At 39.9% G+C, this 27,712-nt stretch overlaps 1 protein-coding gene across 11 annotated transcripts in view; it reads right to left on the bottom strand.

The window, feature by feature from the left end:
- The window catches only part of NTRK2 (neurotrophic receptor tyrosine kinase 2), a 544,938-nt gene that overhangs the window by 290,801 nt on the left and 226,425 nt on the right, over positions 1-27,712 (bottom strand). The window lies entirely within an intron of this gene.

The following is a 27,712-nucleotide window of genomic DNA, read 5'->3' as shown; positions in this document are numbered from 1 at the left end:
GTGACAAGCAAAGTGTTCTGCAGCTGAGCAACTCAGAAAGGCTCCATGGAGTCATCGGGGCCAACTTTACAAAAACAGGCGGAGTTTTTAATGGGGAATGCTCTGAACAGAGGAAGGAGCAAGTGCTCAACCTATTAAGAGGCTGGTGGGCATTTTTTGAGGTCCAGAACTCCATGCAAGCTTCCCAGGCTGCTCTCCTCAGCTGTAGACTCTACCCCAATTCCATAGAAGGCAGAGGCTTAGCAGAGTTCACAACCACTGATACATGGCCAATGTCTGAAAGGTGGAGGGTCACAGGCAATATTTTTGGAGGCATCCCAAATGGCTTCCATCTCTGGATGGTTTTCAGATCAGTTAATATGCAAAGCACAGTCCTGTGCTATTTCCTCTTTAATATGCTTATTTGAGAGCTCTTATTTTAAAAGGTAGTGTTAATATCTGTTTTCCTGAAAGGATTTTGCAATACTTCCAAAACCTTTCAAACCAACCTACTTTCCCCCACTCCTTCATTTACCATTTAATCATCTAAAGGAAAAAGAACTGTGTTTGGTGCTGTGGAAGACTCAAAGATGAATAAGAGGAAGGGGAAGTCAATGGTTGTTAATTGCACATTAGCTGTGTGCTGGGCATGTTTTAGGCATTGTGCATGCATTTTCTGATTCAAACATCCTGATGGGCCTCGGGAGAGACATCACTGTCCCCATTTTGGGGATGTAGTAACTGGGTCTTGAAGACGTTAAGGAAGGTGCCCAAAGTTATGCAGCTGGAAAGTGGGCAAGGCATGCCAGAATTGCTTCAAAGCCCACACAGTCTCTCCCTATAGAACATGATTCTTTTGCTCAAAAGATGGAGAGTCTAACAGAGAGATGAGATAAGTATACAAATAAAGTTGTAAAAGGCAGAATGCAAAAACTGCCATAACACATGTAAAAAATACTGGGTTAAGGGTATTAGAAGAAGCAAATCCTTTGAGCATAGGGTTTGCGGTTGGAAGATGTGCCCTTTGAACTCTCTCTAGTAAGCTGAGCAGAACTTGAAGTGTTGGTTGGAAAGAGAACATTGTTGGACACAATGAATTGTGACATTTCCAGGATGGCAGAATGCCACCGACCCAGTCATATGCTGGGCTTTCAGTGAAGACGTGTCCACATGAAAGAACAAAATCTGAAAACTATTTCGGTTGAATCAAATGAAATTTCCATTCATACAGGTCAAAAACAAACCAATATTTGCTATTTCATATAGCTCAACCTAATTTATCACTAAGTCATATCTTCACACACACAACCCCTGAATTTTAGGGAAAAAAATCCATAGTTTTTTTTAATTTTAAGAAAAATATTTAAAAAGCAATACATGCACATAACAAGCTAAGTAGTACCAAAGAGTTTAAGATGGAAAGAAATTGTTCCTTTCCACAATCCTTTCTGTCATTGGTCCCATTCTCCTGGGCAGCCAATTTGAACACATCTGATTTTTGGTTTTCTGGGTATTATGTCCATAACTCTAATGAATATGCTTATAACTTCTGCTCAGGTTTTCTCACTTATTAATTCCCCACCACATAGAGGAGGATTTAGCTTGCACTATCTCTTATCTCCTCCCAAGAATTGGGAGTTGCATTATTTTTCATTCTTCTATTAACTAACTATCTTTCATCCTTATATCTTTATTCCAGCCATATCCTGACACTACTTTCCTGAATAGCTCTTATAAGAATATAAGAACAGTGCAGGCAGGAAAGACAAAGGCTGTATAAAATCAGTGGAATATTACTATAGCCTGTCCCCAAAAGTCAAATAACTCTTTCTCTGCAGCCACCAGATGTATTTTTTTTGTCCCCTGCCTCTTTACACCCTCCATATCAATGAGTTGCAAAATCTCTGGTGTGAACTCATGTCAAGAATCACTGGTGTTAAAAGTAGTTTATGAGCTGAGGGCAGATTTATAAAGTGAGAGTCACAGTGCTTGGGTTCCTCTCCTCTGTCTTGAGATAAGGACTTGTTTTGTATGCTTCTGTCAGCTGGAAGACTGCCACACTTTGCAGTCCATGCTACAAACTCAGCTTTTGAGGACAGTAATAAGAACTGTACAACAAAGTCACATTTACCTAATCATACTGCTTCAGAAAAAAGAGAATTACTCCACCCATTGGGCTTTGGGGTCCTGCTGAAGTTACTGCAGAGGGTCAGACTAATCTGGCTGCTGTTATGGCTCCCACATTTTGTCATGAAGTCCCTTCTCCTGGGAGAGCTTCAGTGATGCTATTATGCAGGGAACTACTTACGCTGGGTGATAAAAAATTCTGTTCTTATATGTTAGTATGAACCATTTACATCTGGGATTGGCATGGTCTAAAGTATTAAAATGGCATCAAATATTCCGAGTAGATTATATTGGAAAAATTCACTCAAGAATAAGCCAATGTTAAATTATACTGGAATTTATGCTGAAGTTGAGGAAGTAATCTGCTGATGACACTGTCCCTGTGGGGATGGCTGAAAGATTCTAATGCTTCCAGCAGCACCTCCTTAGAAAGGTATTGAAGAAATCCCTTTAGATTGGTGAGTTGAGGGCATCAGTTGGCCTCTTACCCATAACGGTGAAGTGAAGGGCAATGTAAGTCCTAATGGATGAGATTTTTCAACGGATTTCTGGAAGGGAGATGGGGGCATGGCTTCCACGTTAATGCATGAAACATAGAGTAGAAGAATCCTCACCTCAGAACATGCTGTAGTGGAGTCAGCGGTAGAGGCAGGACTGCCCCATTTGGTGGAGGCTAGAATAGCTCCAGGCTTGGGGCCAGCAGGTGCAACAGACGGAAGGAGTGGGAAAGAGCTTAAGCACAAAGGAGGGACAACTGGATGAGTGGTGTGCACTGCCATATCCAGTCTGGAAGCGTACCAGATAGCCTGTTATTTATCCTTAGGCCAAAAAGAGACAGGTCTCAGTCTCGCCCGCGTGGACAAGGCTCTAGGGAAAGCCTGACCTGTCAAGAGAATTAAACCATCTGCAAAGAAAGTGAGGACCTAACATTGAACTCAGGTCTCTTCTCTGATCTAGGGTCCCCCAACCTAAGACTACTTCAGTCAACCAACAGTATTTGTAAAGAGAAAAAAAATGTCCCTCCACCTTATGAATGTGAACGTAATTATAATGAAATGAACAGGAGTGAGATCCTTGCTAGCCAATATAAAGCCACCCTTGCTGTACAAGAACCAATGAGACAAAGTAGGAAAAGTGAAAACCACAGAGGAAAGCGTCCTAGAGGCAGGGGTCTGGTGGTGATAAAGTGGAGACTGAAAATGACCACAATTTTCAGGCAAGGAATAAGAGGCAGAATGGAAGCTTCAGTTCAATTGTGGCCATCAACTAACTACGTGACTTACAGAAATTCACTTACTGTATTTGTTCCCTTTGATTTCCTTTTTCTAGTTGCAAAGTGGGAATAAAAATACCTGATCCTCACAACCTCATGAGGCACTGGAGAGAACAGAATGGTAATCCTAATAAAAAGCACTCTGAACAATGAAATGTACAATAAATGTTATATGGTGCGGCCACTGCTATTTAGCAATTTGGCCCTCAAGATTACACAATGGCTCACAGATATATTTTCCTGGTTCAACTTAAGTTAAATATTACAGACAAACTACAATAATAATGGGGCCTTCTGTTCTTGCAGCACTTGAAGGCTCATAAAGTACTCTCACATGCAATTTTATTTGAGCATTAAAACGACTCGGTGAAATGGGCTGTGAAAATATCTTGAGTTCCATTTAACAGCTAAGGGAACAGAGGCTTAAAGAGGTCAAGGGCCCATTCAAGGCTACATGACTTGTCAGTTAAAGAGCCAGGCCTTAAACTTGGCCTTTCAATTCCAAGTTCAATATTCTGTACACAAGAGGAGCATACTAGGCATTCTGGAGACTAAGAATCAAGAAAGCAAAAAGCTCATCCTGGAGATGAAGCTTTGTAGATAAGACACTAATATCACTGCAAGGAACTAGACTAAAAACAGTGCCAAGCATTTGCCTACTAGAGTGATAGGAACTCAAGAAAGAAGCTGATGTGGATGGTAACTATTGGAAAGGCTTCATAGACACAAAAGGGTCTAAGGTGAGATGTGAAAAATGTATTTATCTGAATGGGCAGAGAGGCAAAGTAGGGATCTTAAAAAAAGGCAAATAGCAAGGCACCGAGGCAGGGTGGTAGGACTAGGATTCCTCTGCTCAATCAGGGGTATGACGCAAGGTGGTGGCATGTAAGTTTCAATGTATGTGTAGATAGGGGACCAGACCACAGAGAGCTTGAAGGTTAGATGAGGGGGTCTAGATTTGATTGTATAAGCAGATGGGAGCTATTGCAGGTTCCTTAACGAGGGAATGGCATTACCTAAATAGCATATCATCTGGTAGCAATATGCATGGTGTATTAAATGAAAGTGCCCAGAAGCAGAGAAACAAGCTAGAAGGTTGTTGCATTAATAAAAGCATTATCATGAAGTTCTAGATTATAGTGGTAGTGATGAAAATAAAAGGGAAGCTATAAATTCTAACAGCCAAGTGATTTTATAATCGGAACGAAAGAATTATTCACTCGGCTACCATACGCAACATGACTCTCAGGAACATAAATAGCTTTCTCAATCATATTTTCCCTTAACCATGCTGCCAAATTAAGTGATCACAGAGTTGCCAAAGCAAAGAGTTTGTTAAAAAACATATAAATTTGTCATAAAAGATCCCTTATTTCATCCATTGGTATTCTATCCCAGGCTTTTCAGAAGTAAAAAGATTACACTCATGCATAAACACTGTGTGGATCCCCTTCAGACCTCCCCAGTGCAAATAACTATGGAGTCATGGTATGTGAATCCCTGCATCTAATGTCAGAAGGTGTGGTCATGTGTCACCTTTCACTGGACCCATGTCAGGCAAGGACATGCAGGTGAAGACAGGTGCAGAAGCAGATGCAAAGAAGCCCCCATTGTGGAGCAAAGGACAGGGGCAAAGGAGGCAGAAAAGAGGTAGGAAGACATCAATGCAAATGACAATGCATATGATGGCCAGCCAGTTCCTAATACCTGATTGCTTGGCGCTGTTGGAGTCTTGGTTCCTGATACTGCCTTTCCAGCACCTGTTATGTGAAGCCCTGCTCCAAAGCAAAAGAGTGAATGAATGAAAACTGTGCCTTTCTGTTGCTTGACAAGTGGGTTCACAGACGTGATTGTATTTGAACATAGCTACAGCCTCCACTTTTGTAAGTCAATTGTAATAGACTTACTTCCCCTTTAAATTTCAATTGCAGTGCTGTGCTTTCCATTCTCTCTTGATTTCGGTGTGTGGGCACACCCAGACACCTCACAGGCTGCACTGACAGCTGCTTGCCAGTCAATGAAGTCACATTACTCTGTCATGAGGATGTGTGAAATAAGCTGCCTCCCAGGAGGTGGGCAGAGGCATTCAGGACGCAATCAATGCAAACAGGATTTTTCTCTCTCTGGCGCCTGACTGTTTTGTTGGCTCATTGAGCAGAGGAGTGAACAAGCTTCACTGGGTGCAGAACTGTATTTAGGAAAAACCCTTTCTTTTTATTGTCATTATATGTGATAATAACTGCATGAGATTGTCACTCTTAGATTTACTCTGCTTGGACAAAGTAGGCTGCCTGCTCTTGGAAAAATCCAACAGAACTGACCTCTTTTTACCACAGAAATGTCAACAGCAATTATACAACCAGTACTCCCTAGGCAAGAACACTTGAGTCAGAGCTCCTCCAAGGGCTGTGAGGGCTGTGGACAAACTCGATCACTGTCATGATATCTTCAGCACCTCGAAGCATCTCCCTTACAACTGAACATTACAATGCTCCATGCCATGCAGCTGTCATTGCAACCAAGAAGCTGCCCGGCCCAGTGCTCCTTCCGCTGCACACGTGCTTATGGGCTGTCATCCCACCAGAATGATCTCCATCCCAGACTCCAGAAACCCAGAAATGATCATCAAAACCAAGTACCTGAGAACTTAATTGTATTATTTCATGGAAATTCAATACTCAATTTAAAAAACAACTTTGAAAGAGGAATACTTATTTTGGGTCAAATGCACTTACATAATGTATGATGGTGTACAAAAATGGTTTGTCTCACCTGACACCATTGACTGCCAACAAGGACTTCTATGCCCCCAAAGTCAAACCTCTCTCCAAAACCAACCAAAGCCAAACAGCAGGCTCATTTGTTTAAATAAGAAACATACATTGAGAGGAAAGCTACAGGACACTGAGACAGTAGGAGGCTGCGGAAGGCTAATTAACAGGACCAGGAGAAGGGAGTGTGACAGACTTTCACACGCAAGCGAGCTGGCAGCCCTAACTAATTAGCAACAATTAATTTTATGGTAGGAGCAAGAACACATGTATTATGTTCTATAAAATCTTAATAGATGTCACCATAAATCACTGCCATCTCTCTCTTGAAATTCAACTTGTAAGCAGGCTAACTTGAAATCTTCAGGAATTAACAATATAGATCAGCTAAGCCTAGGATCTTAATATGCAAAGAAAGATTTTTTTTTCTCTGCCACTTGGTCTTTGACTAATCTCAGCTCTCATAATCAAAGTCAGCAGTATCAGGCTCAGCTGCACCCAGACCCTGAACCAATTCTCATTAAGGAAGGCAAGAAATAAGCAGCCTTAGGCCTGCTCCTAATGGGATCTGGAGTCCACTGTGCTGCTCTAGATCTGATGTCCTGTGTGCCTGGAATGAGCTTCCCGCCTGAGCTGGAAAACAGATGTCTTCTTACGTGTCTCCACCTATTGATTGGTAGTGCCTGCATGGGACATTATGTTGAGAGGATTGTGGGTCTAGTGGGAAACAGTACCGTGATCAACTAGTAATGTCTCCTGAGTACTAGGATGAAGAGTACTGATGTTTTTAACCACCCTGCCTATCCCTTTTTGTTGACTAATGTTTTCCTTTAGTTTCCTAAACTATATTTTAGCTCTCTTCTGAGTCAAGAACACACTGTGACACATAGCTACATCCTTCTAGGCTCCTTCTTCAAATGGTTCCATTTTATTTCTCATCCTCCCTGGCCCTTGGTGGGACGCTGCTTTTGGGAGGACAGAGTAACTGTAGCTAGGACTCTTCTGCTTGCTAAACTACTTCTGTTGCTATGATCCAGCAACTACACTGGAGAGCCTTGGAACAGAGGTAGACTTGACCTACCCTTTGTAGCACTGCACGTTGTGGACTCTGGACTGATAGATTTCAAATGCCAGATTTTAGCCAGGTGAGCTCCCCAATTTGGACCCTACCAATCCTAAACCTCCTTTCCTTAAGTCTAAACTGTTGTATCAACCTCATTATCCCAAAGTCAAATGCCTCCTTCATAATCATCTCTTTTACATTGAGCAGGACACTTCTCTAGTGATTTGGGGAAAACATAATTTCAGTTAAGAAGACACATATATAGCAAGTGTTCTTCTACACTTGAGTAGTTTTATTAATTTTCCAGAAAGCTCAACATCTGGGGAACCATAGTGGTAAATTAAAATATAAGAGATGTAACTTCTGCTTCTGGGCAGATGGAGTAGATGTACTTTTCCCAATTTTTCCCACTAAGTACAACTAAAAACCCTGGACAACTGTCTTAGTCCCTTTCCATTGATATAAAGAAATACCTGAGGCTGGGTAGTTTATAAAGAACAGAGGTTTATCTGGCTCACAGTTCTGAGGCTGTAGAAGAAGAATGGTGTCAGCATCTGCTTCTGGAGAGGGCCTCAGATTGCTTCCACTCATGGGAAAGGGAAAGGGAGCTGGCCTGAGCAGAGAACACGTGGCTAGAAAGAGTGGAAGCAAGAGAGAGAGTGGAGGAGGCACCAGCCACTTTTCAACAACGAGCGCTCTCAAGAACTAAAAGTGTGAGAACTGATTCTCTCAAGAATAGCACCAAGCCATTCAGGAGGGCCGCATCCCCACAGTCCAAACATCTCTCACCAGGATCCACCTCAACGCTGGGGATCACATTTTAATAGGAGACTTGGTGGGGCCAAAAAACCATAGAGTAACATACACTAAGCCAGGGGTCCCCAACCCCCTGACTGTGGACTGGTACTGATCTATGGCCTATTAGGAACTGGGCCGCACAGCAGGCAGTGAGCAGCGGATGAGTAAGCATCACCACCTGAGCTTTGCCTCCTGTTAGATCGGCAGCGGCATTAGATTCTCATAGGAGCATGAACCCTACGGTGAACTGTGCATACGACGGATCTAGATTGTGCACTACTTATGAGACTCTAACTAATGCCTGATTATCCGAGATAGAACAGTTTCATCCCAAAACCATCCCTCAGTCCTCATTCCCGGTGTGTGGAAAAATTGTCTTCCACAAAACAAGTCCCTGGTGCCAAAAAGTTGGGAACCACTGTGTTAAGCAAACATAAGAAGACTGAAAGGTGAAGAGAAGGCAGGCTACCTGGAGACTTTGGGATGACATGGTGGTGAATTCCCTGAATTTTCTTTTTGCTTCGTATGTCCCCAAATTGGAGCTTAAGAAGCCAGAAACCTGAAAATGCCAGTGGGCACAGAAAAAAATCCCCAGAAAAATTCTGACCTCTTTGTCCAAAGTACAGGGAAAGGGAAGTCTACACAGAAAACTCTTAGACAATAATCGCTATACTCCAGCGAACCACCATAGGGACAAAGCCACTCCTACCCACATCCAACAGGAACAAGGAGACTGCCCTCTCAAGTGTCAACAGAGATTGAGTGGAAAATATGGACTTCTACCTTCACCTGGCAGTAATGTGTCAGAGTCCCCCTTTCCCCTGGTGGAGTGCTGTCAGAGGAAACCATCTCAAACAGAAGGTTTAAATAGCATAGAATCTCATAACAGAATACCACAAATGTCCAGATTTCAATAAGAAAAAATCAGTCATCATATCATGAACCAGAAAGATATCAAACTGAAGTTTAAAAAGAACAATCAATAATGCCAACACCAAGATGACAGTAATGTTTGAATTATATGACAGGGATTTTTAAAGCAGTCATCATGAAAATGCTTCAATGAGCAATTACAAATACAATTTAAACAAATAAAAAATAGTAAGTGCCGGGAAAGAAATATAAAGTCTCTACAAACAAACAAATAAACAAACAAACAAAAAACCAGAGGATATAAAGAAAACCAAATGGAAATTTTAGAATTGGAAAATACAATAAGCAAACTTGAAAACTCAGCAAAACGGTTCAACTACCGAATAAAGAGGGCAGATGAAAAGAATCACTAAATTTGAAGACAGAACAACAAAAATTACTCAATTTTTCAGAAGGAAAATGGACTGGAAAAACTAAAGAAATGGAGCCTCAGGGAACTACATCTTAACAAAAGCTCTTAATATTTATGTCATCAGAGTCAAAGAAGAAAAAAAAGAAGATATGGCAAAAATAATAATAATAATAATAAAGTTGAAAAATAGCAGCTGAAACTTCCCAAATTTGGCAAAAGACATAAACCTAAAGATTCAAGGAGTGAACTCCAAACAAGCTAAGCCTTCCAAAAAAATCCACACTGTGAAGATTAGAGTCAAACTTCTCAAAACTAAAGTCAAAGAAAAAATTTTGAAAGCAGTAAGAGAGAAATAACATCTTACCTATAAGGAAAAAACTATTTGAATAACAGCAGATTTCTCATAAGAAACCATGGAGGCCAGAGGAAAGTACCACACCTTATTCAAGTGATGAAAATAAAAAAACTAATTAGTCCAGAATACTATATCCAGTAAAAATGTCGTTCAGGAACAAGAAAAGAATAAAAATATAGGTAAATGCATGCAACACATTTTCCTTTTCCTCTTGAGTTTTCTACATTGTGCTCAATGGTTGAAGCAAAAATTATACATTTTCTGTTGTGATTTTAATGTATGTAGAAGAAATATGTAAGACAATTATATATGAATGGAAAGGGAAAGTAAAGTGGAATAAAGATGATTAAGGCTTCCACACTTTATTTGAACTGGTAACATGTCAAAAACAGAATACTGTAATAAGTTATATATATGTATGTATGTATATAAAATGTGCCTAAAGCAACCACTAAAAAGGGCATACAAAGAGATGCACTCCAAAACACTACAGGTAAATAAAAAAAGAATTCTAAAAAATGTTCAAGTTATCTGGAGAAAGGCAGGAAGAAGACAAAAGAGAAACAAAAACAACAATCAAAGAGAACAAACAGAAAACAAAAAATAAAATGGCAAACTTAAGCCCTAACATATCAATAATTGCATTAAATAGAATAATCTGAATGCACTAATTAAAAGATAGAAATTGATAAATGGACTAAGAAACGTGACCTGACTATATGCTATCTACAAGAAATTCACTTCAAATATAAAAATAAGGCAGGTTAGGCCGGGTGCAGTGGCTCACGCCTGTAATCCCAGCACTTTGGGAGGCCGAGGTGGGCGGATCACAAGGTCAGGAGATCGAGACCATCCTGGCTAACATGGTGAAACCCTGTCTCTACTAAAAATACAAAAATTAGCCGGGGGTGGTGGTGGGCGCCTGTAGTCACAGCTACTTGGGAGGCTGACAGGAGAATGGCATGAACCCGGGGAGGCAGAGCTTGCAGTGAGCCAAGATCGCGCCACTGCACTCCAGCCTGGGTGACAGAGTGAGACTCCATCTCATAAAAAAAAAAAAAAAAAAAGGCAAGTCAAAAATAGAAAGATGGAAGAAGATTTAGAAACATTAATCAAAGCAAAGGAGAGATGGCCATATTAATATCAGATACAGTAAACTGGATAGCAAAGATAATTATCAGAGAGAGAGAGGGATATGAAATAATGATAAAAGAATCAATTCACCAAAAAGACATAATAAACCTAAATGTGAGCTGAAAAACATACGAGGACAAACTGATATAACTGAAAGGAGAAATAGACAAATCCACCATTATAGTTGGAGACTTCAACACCTGCCTTTCAATAATTGATAAATCCATTAGACAGAAAAAATCAGCAAGAATATAGAAGAAATAAAAACACCATTAACCAAAAAGCTCTAATGGACATTTCTAGGATACTCTACTCAACAACAGCAGAATGCACATTTTTTTCAGACTTATTACTGAACATATGCTAAAATAGATCATATCCTGGACTAGAAACCAAATGACAACTAATTTAAATAAACTGAAATCATGTTGAGTGTGCCCCTTTACTACAATGAATTAAAATAAAAATAATAACAGAATGACAAGAAAGTCTTTGAACACTTGCAAATCAAGCAACACATTTTTAAATAATCCTTGGGTCAAATAGGAAATCTCAAGGGAAATAAGAAAAAATTGCATTGAGCTAAATGAAAACAAAACATATTAAAATTTGGGGGACATAGATAAAGCAGTGCTGAGAGAAAAATTATAGCACTAAATGCTTGCACTAGGAGGAGGAAAAGACTTCAAATGAATAATCTAAGTTCCTACCACAAGAAATTAGAAGGAAAGCAGTATAAACCCAAAACAAGCAGAGAAAAGGAATTTTAAAAAATGTAAGATCAGAAATCAATAAAATTGAAAACAAAAACAATAGAGGAAAACACTAAACCAAGAAATTGGTTCTTTGAAAATAAATAAATAAAATTGACAAACTTCTAGTAATACAAAGAAAATAAGAGAGAAGACACAAATGACCAACATCAAGAATAAAACAGTACAAACCCTACAGACATGGAGAAGATAACAAGGGAATAAATACTTCAAACAACGTTACACATAAATTTGACAAGTTTTATGGACAAAATGGGCCAATTCTTTGAAAAGCACAAATGACCACATATGAAATACCTAATTTGAATAGCTCTATAACTTTTAAGGAAATTGAATTTGTGGTTAATAACTCCTCAAGAGAAAATCTCCAATTCTAGATGGTTTCACTAGAGAATTCTACCAAACATTTAAAAATTTCATCCCAATTCCACAGTCTCATCCAGGAAGCAGAAGTGGAAAGAGTATTTATACATTTATTTATAAAACTAGTATTATCTTGATATTAGAAAACACAATACAAAAAGTACTACAAACATCTTCATAAATATATATGCAAAAAGCCTTAACAAAACACTAGCAAATAGAATTTAGCAATATATCAAAAGAATGATACATCATGATCAAGCGGGGTTCATTCCAGGAATGCAAGGCTAGTTGAATATTCAAACATGTGTAGGATTTGCATACTCAAAACTACAATACTGATTAAAGAAATCAAAGATCTAAATAAAAAAGAAACATACTATGTTCTTGGATTAGACAACTCAGCACAGTAATGATGTCAATTCTCCTCAAACTGACTCACAGGTTTACCACCATTCCTATGAAAATCCCAGTGAAATCTTTTGTAGATATTAACAACACTATTCTGAAATGTATATGGAAATTCAAAATTCATACAGAATAGTGAAAAACAATTTTGACAAGAAGAAAATGGGAAGGCTCATTCTACCTGATTTTAAAACTTATGCACCTGATTTTAAAGCTTATATAGCTACAATAATTAAGACTATGTGCTATTGGTGGAGAAATGAACATATAAATCAATAGAACAGAAGAGAGAACCCAAACAGACTCAGACAGATATGCCCAGATGATTTTTGACAAGCATGTAAAAGCAATTTTGTAGTGGGTTTAATTATGGACCCAAAAATATATGGCTGCTGAGTCCTCAGATTGGGACCTTATTTGGAATAGGGTCTTTGCAGATGTAATTAAGGTTAGGATTTCTAAGATCAGATCACTCTGGATTAGAGTAGGCCTTAAATCCAATGATGAGCATCCTTAGATGGGACAGGAAAGGAGAAGACAGAGAGTGACAGGGACACAGACATGTGAAAAGGGAGACAAGAGATTGGAGTGACAAATCTATAAGCCAAGAAACACCAGGGATTACCAACAGCCATAAGAAGACAAGAGACAAGGGAAGGGAAGAGTTCTCCCCTACAGCCTTTTGGGGTAGTGTGGCCCTGATGATACTGGTTTCAGATTTCCAGCTTCCAGAGCTATGAGAGAATACGTTTCTGTTGTTTTAAGCCACCAAGTTTGTGATAATTTATTATAACAGCCCTGTAACACTAATACAATAACTTTTCCAATAAATGGTGACAGAGCAATTAGACATCCATAGGCAAAAATCAAATCTCCTAAGTCTCACATTGTGTATAAAAATTAAATAAAATATGAATCATGGCCTTAAATGTGAAACATAAAACTACAGAACTTCGTAGAAAAAAATAAATATAGAGATAACCTTCAGGATCTAAAACCAGGCACAGTATTCCTAGACTTGACAACCAAAAGCACAAAACCTAAAAGGAAAAATTAATAAATTGGACTTTCTCAAAATCAAAACCTTTGCTTTACACTTTTATCCTGTTAAAATGATGAAAAGACAAGCTACACACTGGGAGAAAATATTTCCAAGTCCTATAAATGACATAGGACTACTATCTAGAATACATAAAGAACTCTCAAAACTGAATTGTTAAAGATAAACAATCCAATTAGAAGATGAAGAAAAGGGATGAAGAGATGACATTTCACCATATATAAACGATGGCAAGACAAACACATGAAAAGATGTTGAAAATAATTAGATGAGGGAAATGCAGGGTGAAAGCACAACGAGATATCTTACATACCTATTAGAATGGCTAAAACAAAAAACAATGACAACACCAAATGACAGTGAGGATGTGGAGAAACAGGATCACTCATACATTGCTGGTGGAAATGTTAAAGGGTACAGTCATTCTGGAAAATGTTTCGGCAATGTCTTAAAAAAAAAAACAACTAAAACTAAAGATGCAACTACCCTACCACCGAGTAATTGCACTCCTGGGCACTTATCCCAGAGGATTGAAAACTCATGTTCACACAATGTATGCAAATATTTATAGCACCTTTATCCATAACAGCCAAAACCAAAAAACAACCCAGATGTCCTTCAATAGGCGTATGGTTAAACAAACTGTGATACATTTATACCATGGAATACGACTCAGCAATCAATAGAAACAAACTACTGACACACACAACCACCTTGATAGATTTCAAGAAAATTGTCTTGAGTGTAATTTTTAAAAATCCAAAAGTTTACATCCTGAATGACTCCATATATATAACATTATGATAAACTTATAGAAATGGAGAATAGAATAGTGGGTTCCAGGGGTTTATGAATGGGGAGGAAAGTGGGTGTAGCTATAAAAGAACAGCATGAGGGGTCCTTGTGGAAATGGAAATGATCTGTATTTTGACTGTATGAATGTCAATATCATAGCTTTGTGATATTGTACTATAGTTTTACAAGGTGTTACTATTGGGGGAAACTGGGTAAAGGGCACATGGGCTCTGTTTGTATTATTTCTTACAATACCATATGAATCTACAATTCCTTCAAAGCAGAAGTTTAATTAAAAATTGTAAGAGGTGTGCCTTGTGCCATTGAGTAAGTTTTTAATACGGACAAAGGACATTACTTGCTTGTAAGGAACAGTTTGCCACTAAAAGCTATCATTCATTATTAACAATTATGGATTTGGTCCCACCTGCATCATAAGTGAGCTCCTTGAGGGTCTGGCTCATGTATTATTTATCCATAAATACCCCACTGTGCCTAGCAAGCACCCTGCTATTTAATAAGTGCTCAATAAATGTTTGTTGACTTAATGTTTTTATCAGCCATGCATTGAGTATGTGTATTGTGCACTGTTAACACATGGCTTGCTGCAAATGAGAGAAATATTAAAGAAATGTGTCATCAAGTAAATTAATGCCATCATTAAAAAAGCAATTAGATCTCTTTGTTTTGTTTTATTTTTAACTAGTGTTCTGTTTATTATTTTCGTTTTTTCTTTCTTTCTTTGTGTCTGATTACAAAAGTAATAGATGTTCATTGTAGAAAAGTTTTAAAGACTAGAAAGGCATAAAGGACTTTTATTTACCTATTTTAATGACCAGACAAGTCACTTCTACTCTGACATGGTATGCTTCCAAGTGCTTGACCTCAGTTTTCTTGCTCATTGAGTCATTTGTTCATCAGATGCATGTCGAGAATCTGCCAAAGGCAGTCATACAGACCCAGAGGTAAATGTCGTTTCCCACATTCTCCTACAAATGAAACAGACTCCTTTGTTTGAAGGGTCCAGCTAGAGGGAGCTCGTTTTTGTTTGTTTGTTTGTTTGTTTGTTTGTTTTGTTTTGGTAGCCAGTAGTAGAATAACTTCAGCTTTCTGTGCTCTGACATCTTAAAAAGACACTTGCTCCTTGGTCAATGATAAACACAGCTGAGTATTTCCCTGAGCAGTAAAGGTTTCTAGAGGACATCTTCAGGGGACATCTCCTGGTCCAAAACCACAACCAACAGAGAACGCAAGAGGCAGCCAAAGGGTATTGTCTGACCTTTATGTAAGAATTTGAGAATTCAGAAGCTATCAACTTGGACAAGGCATTTGAACATATTCAAATGCATTCTAAAACAGAACAAAGCAAAAGGCAACATAGGACAAGACTCTAAAGTCCACAACCACCTTTATTTATATCAGATCTGTAAAACCAGGAAAAGCAAAGAGTGTTACTCAAAAAAAAAAAAAAAAAAAAGAAGAAGAGTAATGCCTCCGAAGAGGCAAAATGTTGCTTTATCAACAGACACACATTATTTTAATTCCCAGGTATTTGTTGCTAGTGTAAAATTTATCCCCCACCCTGAACAGAATTAAGCAAAGCTTTTGGGATTTTTGCCAGGCAGGCACAAAAATATGTGTGCTGTTTTTTGTTCCACATTTTGAAAAAGAAGTAAATGAACTCAGAGAGAATGTTTGTTTGCTTATTGTTGCTGCTGGTAATAATAGGGAACCAAAGATTCTCCATTTTTACCAAAATGCCAAGTGAGATTCCATATGCAACACATCTTTCAGTTCATTTTCTGAAAATATTCCTTTGCTGTGGAAATGGCTATGCAACTTATCCAAATAAAACACATTCTTCCCAGGTGAAGACTCTCTTACTGGATTCACCATATTTCTTTGCCTTTCATATATCATGATCTAGTAGAAACCTGCATTAGAAGCAGTCCTGCCAGGTATGGACAAAGCTATAGGAGTAAAGTTTAGTTTCATCATCACTTAATATTAGTGGTCAGTGATTCTAAATACATCTTTTTGGTGTGGTTTAAAGTAGATTTCCATGTTTCAATCCAAGAAATATTGATTCCACATTTACTCCATAACTGCCACAAGTGCGGTGACCCTCACTGTAATTTACACAAATTTCCCCAACAGCATAGTAGATTCTTTTGAATTACATAATTGGTTAAAATTTTTCTTTTTGAAAAAGGAACACTCCTTTTAAAATTACTTTAACAAAAAGCAAAAGTAAAAAGTGATTAAGGATGGACATGGTGGGGGAAGGTTGTCTATTGATACACACAACTTACAAAGGAATACTTAAAGAAGCAAAGCTGTCCATCGACAGGCACAGCCAGCAAGGCACTTCCAACCAAAAACATCTCTAAGTGCCTTTACAGCCCTGCCAGTCCCAGAATCCCCTCAGTCTTCATGGACCTGGGAATTATGGGACTGGAATCATTACTGTCCACTAACCCTAGAGCTCTGAGAGGCAGGGACAGGGGATGGGTCTGTTTTAATGGAAAACACACTAAATCCAGCAAGGGTCATCAACGTAGTGGTTGGACAGAAGAGAGAAGACCCAGTCAGCTGGAAGAACCAAATCAAGTGTTCTCAGTCACTCTCCATCTGTCCCTGCCAAACTGACTGCATGGGGGCCTTCGCCACCAGACCTCCCAACCAGGTCAACCCATACCCTAGCAGTCAGCCCGCTCCCACTGCTCTGCTGAAGCTGCTCTGCAAGGTCACTACTGGGCTCAATCTGGCAAATACACTTTTTCTCTCACATGCCACCTTCTCTGACCTCTCTGTCATTGGATCCCATTGCCTGCCCCTCAGAGCTGCTCTTGTCCTTCCACTTCAGTGACACTAGTTCTCTCATTTCTTCCTCTTTTTCCTCATCTTCTTGCTGCTCCTGAATTCTAGGCATTCCCAAGTCTGGAATTCTAGAATTGGTGTTTTCTCTTATTTTTTCCTCTTTACACATTCCCTCACACTACAGCTATACATTTTCTCAAGAGCCAAATCTCCCTTCCATAGGGATTTCTCTCAATTCACAGCTCCAGCCCCACAGCTCTCCTGAGCTCAGTTCCCATTTCCAGCTTCCTTTGGGATGTCTCTTTTGCTTCACGCATGCAAAGTATTGGAAATCGAATTCACATTCTGCTGCCCCAAGCCTGAGCTTCCACTCATGTTCTTTATACCTCTTCTCTCACCGTTTACTCATGTACCCAGATTAAAACAGAAACAATTTGTATTTCTCCTTTGTCCTCATATTATACATCCAATCAGCAGCCAAATGCTATTGGTTTCACATTTATCGTTTCCCCATGTCTATCTTCATTCATTCCAATCACTGTCATCACCCTGACAAGACCCTTCCTCCTTTCAGATCTATATTAATTTAAGTCTGCGTACAGAATCCACCTACCTGACACTCCCAGATTAATTATGCCAAAGTACCACACATAGCAATGTCATTCCCTGACTTTGATTGTAATCCAAATTAAGAAGTACTTTTACATAGCAATCTAGTAGACATTAGCCAGTATACACCTAAAATTTCATGTTTTCTCTCCAAAGGGTAATGTACTTTTAAGATTCAATTTCATTTGATTTTAATTTCTAAAAAAATATTGATTGTTTGTGACCCATGAATGAGCCTAAAAAGCACTGGTTTGTAAGATAGCTTGGAAGAAACTTGTTTTACCCTGTCTCATCTCCTGGGACTGTCCTTCCCTCTATCCTTCAGGTGAAGCAGAAAATTTCAGCCTTCTTTAGTTATGCCTAGCACTTTAAAAACCCTGCTTCTGTGTCCACATCATTTCCTTGCACATGCCTGGTTTCTGTCAGTCACACACACACACACACACACACACCCTCTAAAACCCCACCATGGAGTAGGTTTGGGGTAACAGTGTCACCTTGAAGGCTCTTTGCTCTGCTCAACATTTCTACTACCATGTTTCTTCCCCTTCAGAGGGACATTTTGTCCCCATATCCTTCTCCATTTGCCACTCGTGTTTCACCTTCCAGAATAAAGATAACTCTGCCTAGCAAATTCTTTCTCGTGAATGTGGCCACCACTGCAGGCCACCGTGTGCCTTCTTCTCTCATCTGATGCTTACATAGTCATATCAGCACCATTTCACTATTCATTTTTCTTTTCTCCTTTTGTTAAAGGAAAAAAAATCTTTAATGATCTTCAAGAGTTGACGAACATATGTAAGGCAAGAAAAATATTAGTATAAAGGAGAAGAAAAGCTGGAGGTTTAAAAACTAAAATGGATATGTTTTCTGTTCTATTTAAATACTTGGATTATAACAGCATTGCTTCCCAGTATTTTTCATTTCAAAGCCAGAGATTGGACTTTGAGTAAAACAGACTTATGTGAGCTATCTTCATACTCTAACCACCATTTATAAGATTGTTACTATAGGGGTAATGTGAGTTTCAAAAAATCAACTTTATAGTCAACAAGCATATGTAATATGACAGAAATACCTCCCATACACCTTCACAGAATATTCTGTTGTTTGAAGGGATATCACTAAATTTTTATTTTCTGCATCAGAGGAGAAACAGAGCTTGAATAAAAACATTCACAGAAATTTGAGATTCCCTTTTTAACAATTAGCTTCCATTTTCTCAACTACATTTTAAAAAACACAGTTGTTATAAGAAGATAAAATATTATGTTGGTGTATGATGGTAGAGAAATCCATCCAAAGGGGAGGGAGGAAGAGGAGATAAAGCAAAGAATGGGAAGAAACCATAAATTAAAAGTCATGCTTGAAGAATAAATGGTTGCCTTGCTGTGAACTTGCCTTATTAAAATTCAAAGGTATTTATAAAGATTAAAAATTAAGGTTGGCTGGAGTTATACAGCTAGGCAAGTTCTCTGCAAATTCCATTAATAATTAAACCTTTTACAGCATTGTATGTGATTCCTAGAGGAATGCATTAAAGACATGGTGTGTCCTCTGCCCAAGGTTAGGCAAGAAGCCAATTTACTAATGAGAATTAAAATTCATGAATTCTTAGTTCGGAACAGCATGTGCCTAGCATACAGGGTAGGAAAAAATAATCTATAATAACTTCGGATTTAAAAGGAGAGGCCGAGGAAGAAGGTGTTCAGAAGCAGGGACATTTCCATATTGAAGCTGTTTTGTAGCATCTGTGAGCTTTTTTCTCATTTCTTTCTTTGGCATTGTAGGTACTGTCCATTTAGTTTCACTAGTTTTGAACAGCCTAAAACAGGCCATCAGTAATGGTGGATGCATCTGCTTAGAAAAATACTCGAGGGAGGGATTTCTACAGGTTCACTGATGAAGCATTTCCCTATTCCAGTAAAAGAGTTTCCCAGGCCAGGTGAATGTCTTTTCTATAATCTGAGAGAGAGAGAGAGAGAGAGAGAGAGAGAGAGAGAGAGAGAGAAGGGAGGGAGGGAGGCAAGGAAGGAAAGAAGGAAGGAAGGAAGGAAAAAAGAAAAGAAGGAAGAAAGGAGAAAAGAAAAGAATAGAGACAAGAAAGAACAATTGGACATCAGAAGAAAGAAGGAAAGATTTTTCTGCCTTCCAAGAACACACTACCTCTCCCATCTGGCCTCCTTTCCTATCGAAAAGAACATGATGCATTGAGATTAAGACTTTGCCCAATTTAAGAAAGAGCTATTAAGTATTTTAGTTATGAGATGACCATAACATGGAGATTGGGAAAGATGGAACATGATGAGATTGTGAGAAACGGCTAGCTGTTAAGTGTCTCCAAATGACCAGCTCTAAACTAATTCTCTACTCCTTTCCTATGGCTTCCATCCTCAAGATCACCTCATGGTCATAACATCAACCCGGCAGCAAAAGCTGCCTTCCAGAAAAGCTTTACCTGGAGACTTTTGTTGACATTTCCTTGACCACAACTGTATCACACCTATAGCTGCAAGAGAGCCAATAGCACCACAAGCACCAACAGACCTTTCTGCAGTGATGGAAATGTTCCATCTGCACTGTATTATTTCATAGCCACTTTAAACAAGAAAATTAAATGTTAAGTTTATGGAATTTTAAATAATTTAAATTAAAATAGTTACATGTACAGATTTTCAAACGAGCAGTACAGTAAAAATCAAAAACTCCTTTCATCTTCAAATTACATGGTAACTATAATGAGGCAGGCTGGGGTGGAGAAAGGAATGAACAATCATTGAGATAACTTGTTTGTAAGCATGTGAAACTGTGTGAATGACTTGACAATTATTGTTGCATTTAGACCTCATGGAAGCTACAGAAGGCTTCATTGTGCCCATTTTACAGATGAAATAACTAAGGCTCAGTTTGAGTAACTTGGCTAAAATCATGGAGTTCATAGTAGCAGAAATGAGTTTTGAACCAGCGCTCTCTGCCAGCAGAGCCCAGGGTGTCTCTGTTATCACATAGAAAGCCTTAGAGACATAGGAAGGAAGGGCCAGGATTCCTACACAAGATACCCAAAGATTGAGGGGATAGAGTTAGCCGGAATGACTTATCCCTCTTTGTAGTACTAGTCCTGTGGATTCGTTTGCCTGCTTCCCTTTCCGTCATGGTAACTTAAAGATTTATTTACATGTTTATGTATGTATTTATTTATTTGCAAACCAGTGTATACTCATTATTTACAAAAATGAAGATTTCTCCCAAAAGTACCAAAAGCAGAGAACGAAAAATCATCCCCAATCCTGCACCCGATTCTAAAGATTTTCACCTCCCCTCTCCTTCTCCTGAAGTGTTGTGAAACAAATACAGATGCACACTCACTCACCCTAATTCTCACATTCTTACAGCATGCATGGGGACTCTTGGAGGCTTTCAAAAAAGAACACACAAGAATCTTTTGAAGTTTTCTGCCTTCTCATTGTAGGAAAAAGACAAAGATCCCTAAAGTGAAAAACACCAATAGTATTGATGGCAGTCTTTTTTTTTTTAATTTTTAATTTTTTTTTTTTTTTAGACAGAATCTCATTCTGTTGCCCAGGCTGGAATGCATTAGCATGATCTCAGGTCCCTGCAGCTTCTGACTCCCAGGTTCAAACAATTCTCCTGCCTCAACCTTCTGAGCAGCTGGAATTACAGGCACACACCACCATGCCTGGCTAATTTTTTTGTATTTTTAGTAGAGACAGGGTTTCACCATGTTGGCCAGGCTGGTCTTGAACTGGCCTCAAGTGATCCGCCCACCCCAGTCTCCCAAAGTGCTGGGATTACAGGCGTCAGCCACCGTGCCCAGCCTGATGATAGTCTTCACATTCAACTACTACTGAAGCAATATTACTAAAATAACATGCATCTACACTTCAATGTAAGGTGACTCTAGTGAGTTTTGGAGCATTCTGTACAGAGGGAATTATGGTCTAGACATACATGGAGAAGAAGCCAGGGGAGGGAAGGGGGAATCTAGCCCTGGACTGGACTGGGGTTAGCTCACTCTTAGCACCACCATCATTATTGCATTTTAGGAGGTGCAGTATTTTGGAAAAAGAGGGTTATGAAGAGACAGATGAAAATCAATATGCTCTTCACAATAACTTGAGGTTTCTTGTATAAGTATTATACATAATGCATTTGCTCTTATTTTATTGGACTTAAAGCACTGTTTACGTTTTAAAAATTATGGTCGGGCGCGGTGGCTAACACCTGTAATCCCAGCACTTTGGGAGGCTGAGGCAGGCAGATCACGAGGTCAGGAGATCAAGACCATCCTGGCTTGATCTAAACCCTGTCTCTACTAAAAATACACACACACCCACAAAAATAGCTGGATGTGGTGGCACGTGCCTGTAGTCCCAGCTAATCAGGAGGCTGAGGCAGGAGAATTGCTTGAAGCCAGGAGGCAGAGGTTGCAGTGAGCCAAGATCACACCACTGCACTTCAGTCTGGGTGACAGGGAGAGACTCCATCTCAAAAAATAAAATAAAATAAAATAAAACAAAACAAAATAAAATAAAATGAAAATTATAACAGAGCTATAGTAATTTACATTTATCACCTCATTTTGAGGGTTCTCATCTGTGAGTTATCTGCTGGGGAAAAAACATTAATTGAATATGTAACCTGTAGTTATCCATTTTCTTTTAGAAAACACCATTCTATTTACAATGTTCTACTTCGTAGTTTTATTTCTAGGTCGAAGTGGGAGCTGACTGTATGCCGTTTATTAGCACAACCGGCTCCTTACCTCCTGCCACTCATTTGTTTTTTGATCAATATGTGGCTTCTTGATGCTTGCAAAGAAAAAAAAAGTTTCTGTACTGAAATTGATAGATGGGTTTAGCTGTTGAAAACTTTTTAATTTGAAGACTTGGGGGAAAGGAATTTTAAATGAATCGATACAATGAGGCCTTTGTGTTTTAATCTTATCCAGACTGTCCCTGTTATCTGAGAAGCGCTCACAAGTCTTCCTTTCCTACTGGAGAAGGTGGTATTCATGATCCAATCACTGAAAAAACTAAGCAATTTACAGTTAGACTCACAAGTGCACATATTTTTACAAGGCGTGCCTCTGAAATGCAGCCTGCTTTTGTCCCTTTAGAATTGGTGTGGCTGTCATGACCTCCGAGAGATATGGATGCTGTACCAAGAACAGGAAACCACAGATGCCAGCCCTTCAGTGTGCCCACAGTATTCTCAGTACTTTTCATGGGGTTTCTGGACTTCAGGATGAAAACTTGAAGAATATCCTTTCCTCACTAGCCTCAACCCTGTGAATGCACACAGAATCCTTCACACACTCTGAGCCTCAGGAAGCTTAGGAGCTAGGTTAAGGGTAGAAACAGAGTCAATGAGCAGAAACAAGTAGCTTGATGTCTGGTCCCACATCTGCTCTTTATTACCTGTGAGACCTTGGACTAGTCACTCTATGAATAGTTGTCTTTTAAGTGAAGAGATACAATTACAGGACCTCTAACACCCGAACCAGCACTCATTTTCCGAACGTGATCATGGCTATAGGGAAGTGCACGCTTCCTTTCCTGACACTAATGAAACTGGTCTGATTTCCAGCAAGAGAATCAGTGCATTTGGTGTCATGTCTCATGGGAAGGATAGACCTATGCCATGTTCCTTTTACTTGAGATGCCCAAAAAGTAAGTTGTTCCTGTAACATGGCCTGCTTCCTTTACACCACCCTGACAGATATTGTTCAGTTGCATCCCTTCGTATTTTCTAAAGGACCCTAAGACTTGGGTAGGGCAGGAATTTTCTTTCCACAGACCAAGGGACAAAGAATTTGAGAAGCTGGGTGTCCACCCCATAGGGAACTAGTATCCTGCAGTATCCTTGTCTTTGGGTTCTGTGGGGAGTCCACTCTGCTCCACTGCTCTGTTCACATCCAGACACGTTTTTCATTCTTCACTCTTGTCTCTGTTCTGACTCTAACTCTCTTTTCCCTTTTTCTTCCTGTCTCTCTTCTTCCCTCTATCACCCCAATATGAACAACAGGAACAGGAAACACAATTTTCACCTAAACAATATAGAATCGTATGACGTGCTATTCTCTAAGCTCAGCTGGTTCCAATTCTTGACCTATATTTAAATATGTTACTCAAACTGTGGGTTTTGGCCTTCACTGATATAGTTGCAGAGGGATGGGAACACCAGACTGGGAAGTAGGTCATGGCTGGTGGGAGGGCAGGTGCCCTCCTGACTTTCCAGAGAGAGAGAAAAAAAGTAAAGGATAAGGATTAGTGGTGTAACAGAACTGTTAAAAATTCAACTGAGATTGGAGGTACAAATATAAAACCCATTCCTCTGGGCACCCTTTCAGATATTTTAAACACACCCTGTGTATGTTTTGTCCTGAAATACACATTTAACTTTTGATGGGGTGTTGTTTTCTAATTAGATAAGATAATTTTATTTTTAATTTCAAAGTCATTCAAATTTTCTGAAGCAAATTAATACTCCTGTTTGTCTTTAAATAAACACATATTTCATGTTTCCCAATATGGCTAAGGAGACATTCATGCTGACATCCTTCTAAAAGGAGCTGTATGTTAGGTTGGAGAATTATCAACCCCCTCAGCTCCCATATTTCAGTGCTCAAATCACTCAAGGAAAAGCATATTTGTGTTATACTAGACTTTGTTGTCACTGAAGGCAAGCCTCTTATTAAGCAAGCCTTTGCTCAGAAATAAACTGAAGATGCCTGTAATCCCAGCACTTTGGGAGGCTGAGGTGGTGGATCACCTAAGGTCAGGAGTTCGAGACCAGCCTGACCAACATGGTGAAACCCCATCTCTACTAAAAATGCAAAACTAGCCGGGCGTGGTGGTGCATGCCTGTAATTCCAGCTACTTGGTTGGCTGAGGCAGGAGAATCACTTGAAGCCAGGAGGCAGAGATTGCAGTGAGCCAAGATTGCACCATTGCACTCCAGCCTGGGCAACAGAGCGAGGAAAAAAAAGAGAAAAAAAGAGCGAGACTCTGTCTTAGAAAAAAAAAATAGGGGCTCAGAAGGGTCTTCCCAAGGTTCAGCTTAGCCCCTCCATTTGCCAGCTGTCTAGCCACAAGGAGCCACAACAATCCCTGGGCTTTGGTTGCCTCATATGTTGAATGGAGTCATGACAGGAATAATAAGAAATAAAAATAATAAGAAATAAGAACGAGGAAAAAAAGAAAGAAAAAGAAAGAAAGAAAGAAAGAAAGAAAGAAAGAAAGAAAGAGAGAAAGAAACTGAAAACACTAGATAACCCTCTTTCTTCAACAGTGTTTTAAGCCACTGTGTAATTCTTCAAGTCTGAGTATGTACATAGTAAGAACAAGGTCTGCTTGTTCAAACACAAAGATCTACTTCACCTAAGTGCATTGTAGCCAGCCACGGACAGACAGGATATCACAGTATCACTTGAAAAACCACTAATAGCTAGTAAACTGGAGTTGACTTCTGAAAAATGGAAGGACTGTCCTGACAGAGAAGCAGAGACTTCTGCAAGCCCAGAAGTCAGATGTTGCTAGGCTGCTCCTGTGTGGTTATAATGAATCTCATCAGCTACAATCATTTCCCAAAAAGACAGAAGTGAATCTGTCTTATAAAGATGGTTTTCAAAGCCAACTACAGATATTATAGAAAAAAAAAAAAAAACAGTGGCAGATAAGACCTTTCATCTTTTTCTTATCCCATGGGCTTTTCTGCCTCCAGATTTCCTTGCACATCAAGGGGGTTCTGTGCAAATCAGTGGGCCTGGCCCTCTGCCCACCCTGGGCTAAGCTGTGGTTGCCATGGCTACGAAGACAAGAATGACCCTTGGTTTTATAGAGCCCTGGGTCCCTTGCTCACAGGCCTTTTCAGTTGATATTTCTTTCATCTTCTTCAGAACCCCATGTGGCAGGTGCAACAAGGAGTTCACCAATGCTCCGGCCAAAGTGAGTAACGAGGGACACATGCACGACCAGGCAGAGCAGCCCTGAAGAAGTGGTTTGTGAGGGTGTGGAGGAAGGGCTTGCTTCCACACTCTGCACTTCTGGGTCCTAAGGCACTAATCACACCTGGCTCAGGCATCGTTCTCAGCCTCATGCTACTTTTGTCCAGGGACAGAACAAGAGGTGCCAGCACTCAAGGGAATCCTGCACCACAACAGGCAGGGGACCATGATGACTGCTGAAATAGGCAGCAGGAGTCCGAACTATGGCAGAAAAATGTCACAGCAACACCACAGGGGGGACCCCTGGGGGAAGTAGGGCATGGTGATTAAGAACAGGGGCTCAAGGCCAGGTGCAGTGGCTCACGCCTGTAATTCCAACACTTTGGGAGGCCGAGGCAGGCAGATCACGAGTTCAGGAGATCGAGACCATCCTGGCCAACATGTTGAACCTCTGTCTCTACTAAAAATGCAAAAATTAGCTGGGTGTGGTGGTGCGTGCCTGTAATCCCAGCTACTCGGGAGGCTGAGGCAGGAGAATCACTTGAAATAGAGAGTCGGACGTTGCAGTGAGTGGAGATTGTGCCACTGCACTCTACCCTGGCAACAGAGTGAGACTCCGTCTCAGACAGAAAAAAAAATGGGGGCTCAGAAGGGTCCTCTCAAGGTTCAGCTTAGCCCCTCCATTTGCCAGCTGTCTAGCCACGAGGAGCCACAACAATCCCTGGGCTTTGGTTGCCTCATATGTTGAATGGAGTCATGACAGGAATAATAAGAACATCTCTCAGAGCAGGGCTATGATTCCAGGAGAGGTCAGACAAACAATTCTAGGAAGGGAAGGTGGTCTACCTCCCCAAATTATGCCTACTCCTCTTGCTCCTAACTCTCAGCTACTGCCACGGGCTTCCCCATTTACTCTCATTCGTCCTAGTCTTCATCCTCATCCTCACCGTTCCTCTTATCAGAAGCCACTCCTAGGGAGAGGCAGAAGAACAAGCATTTTGTGGAGATGTCCTGACAGGGCTTTAGAATATCTCACTATTAAAGTTTAATCCCTCCTAAAGCATATGGTAGGAGGTCATTTATGTATAAGTACAGTCGTAAGTCATAGGGGAAAAAAGCATTTTGTTAAAATTTTGATTTATTTTTAAAAAGCAGGTCCTTCCAATGCACTTACACTCTGCCAGTTCCATTTCAGAGTTGTCTAAAGTAGTGAGATAGCCCAGAATCCTTCAGGACATTAAATCACTTTAGAGACACACCACTGAGGCCTAACATCATGAAATTACTTCTTTCTTTCCAATCTGTGGGTTTCACAAGTGATTAGAACTAGGTTACAGCCTTAGGGAGGAAAAAATGTGCTTCCAATTTCCCTCATTGTATGTGCAGGCTGTCCCCGTGCTCCTGAGCCCCAGCTCTGTGCTGGGCAGTGTTTCAGGCATCAAAGATACAGCAGTGGGCAAAGAAGACCAATATCTCTATCCTCATGGAGCTTCCATTCTTGCACAGTGCCTGGCACACAGGGCGTATGTCACAAATCACTGCTCAATGAATGCATGCATGCTTGTTCACCCTAATGATGAAATCATCCTGCTATATTTAGAGTAGCCATATAATTTCTTTGAAACATGGAGCCACGTGCATTAACCAAAGTTGCCTTGTTCAGAAAAACACACAAACAAACACACCTAGGTTCATTTCACAGAGAACTCATCTAAAACAGAACAACAACAAAAATGTATGAGAGAGTGGGAGAAAAGAGAGGGTGAGAGGCTTACTCAAAAGTGGGGGGGCCAAATATCCTAGAAACATGTTATTTATTTATGAATTAACATAGGCCTCTGCAAGTGAATAATATGGAGGAATGCCCCATGGCACCCTTTAAAAATTTTATCAAATGAGTTAAATGTCTCGGAGCACCATTTATTTGCCCTGCGTTGCTAGGTAATAATTCCCTAAACCCCCTCCATGCAGCAAGCAAGCCCCTTCTACTACAAACTTCCACTGCAGAAGTGAGGTGGGAGAAGGGAGGAGATCCTGCGAAGGCAAGCCTCACAGCTTTGCACTCTCTCAACACACTATCGATTTGCTCACACTCCCCAAAGAGCTGAGACATTTTATAATCATGCCCATAAT

The sequence above is a fragment of the Pan paniscus genome, chromosome 11, assembly GCF_029289425.2.
Source record: "Pan paniscus chromosome 11, NHGRI_mPanPan1-v2.0_pri, whole genome shotgun sequence".
Classification (NCBI taxonomy): Eukaryota; Metazoa; Chordata; class Mammalia; order Primates; family Hominidae; genus Pan; species Pan paniscus.
Note: the sequence above shows the minus strand (reverse complement) of the source record. Positions and strands in the feature narration are given on the sequence as shown.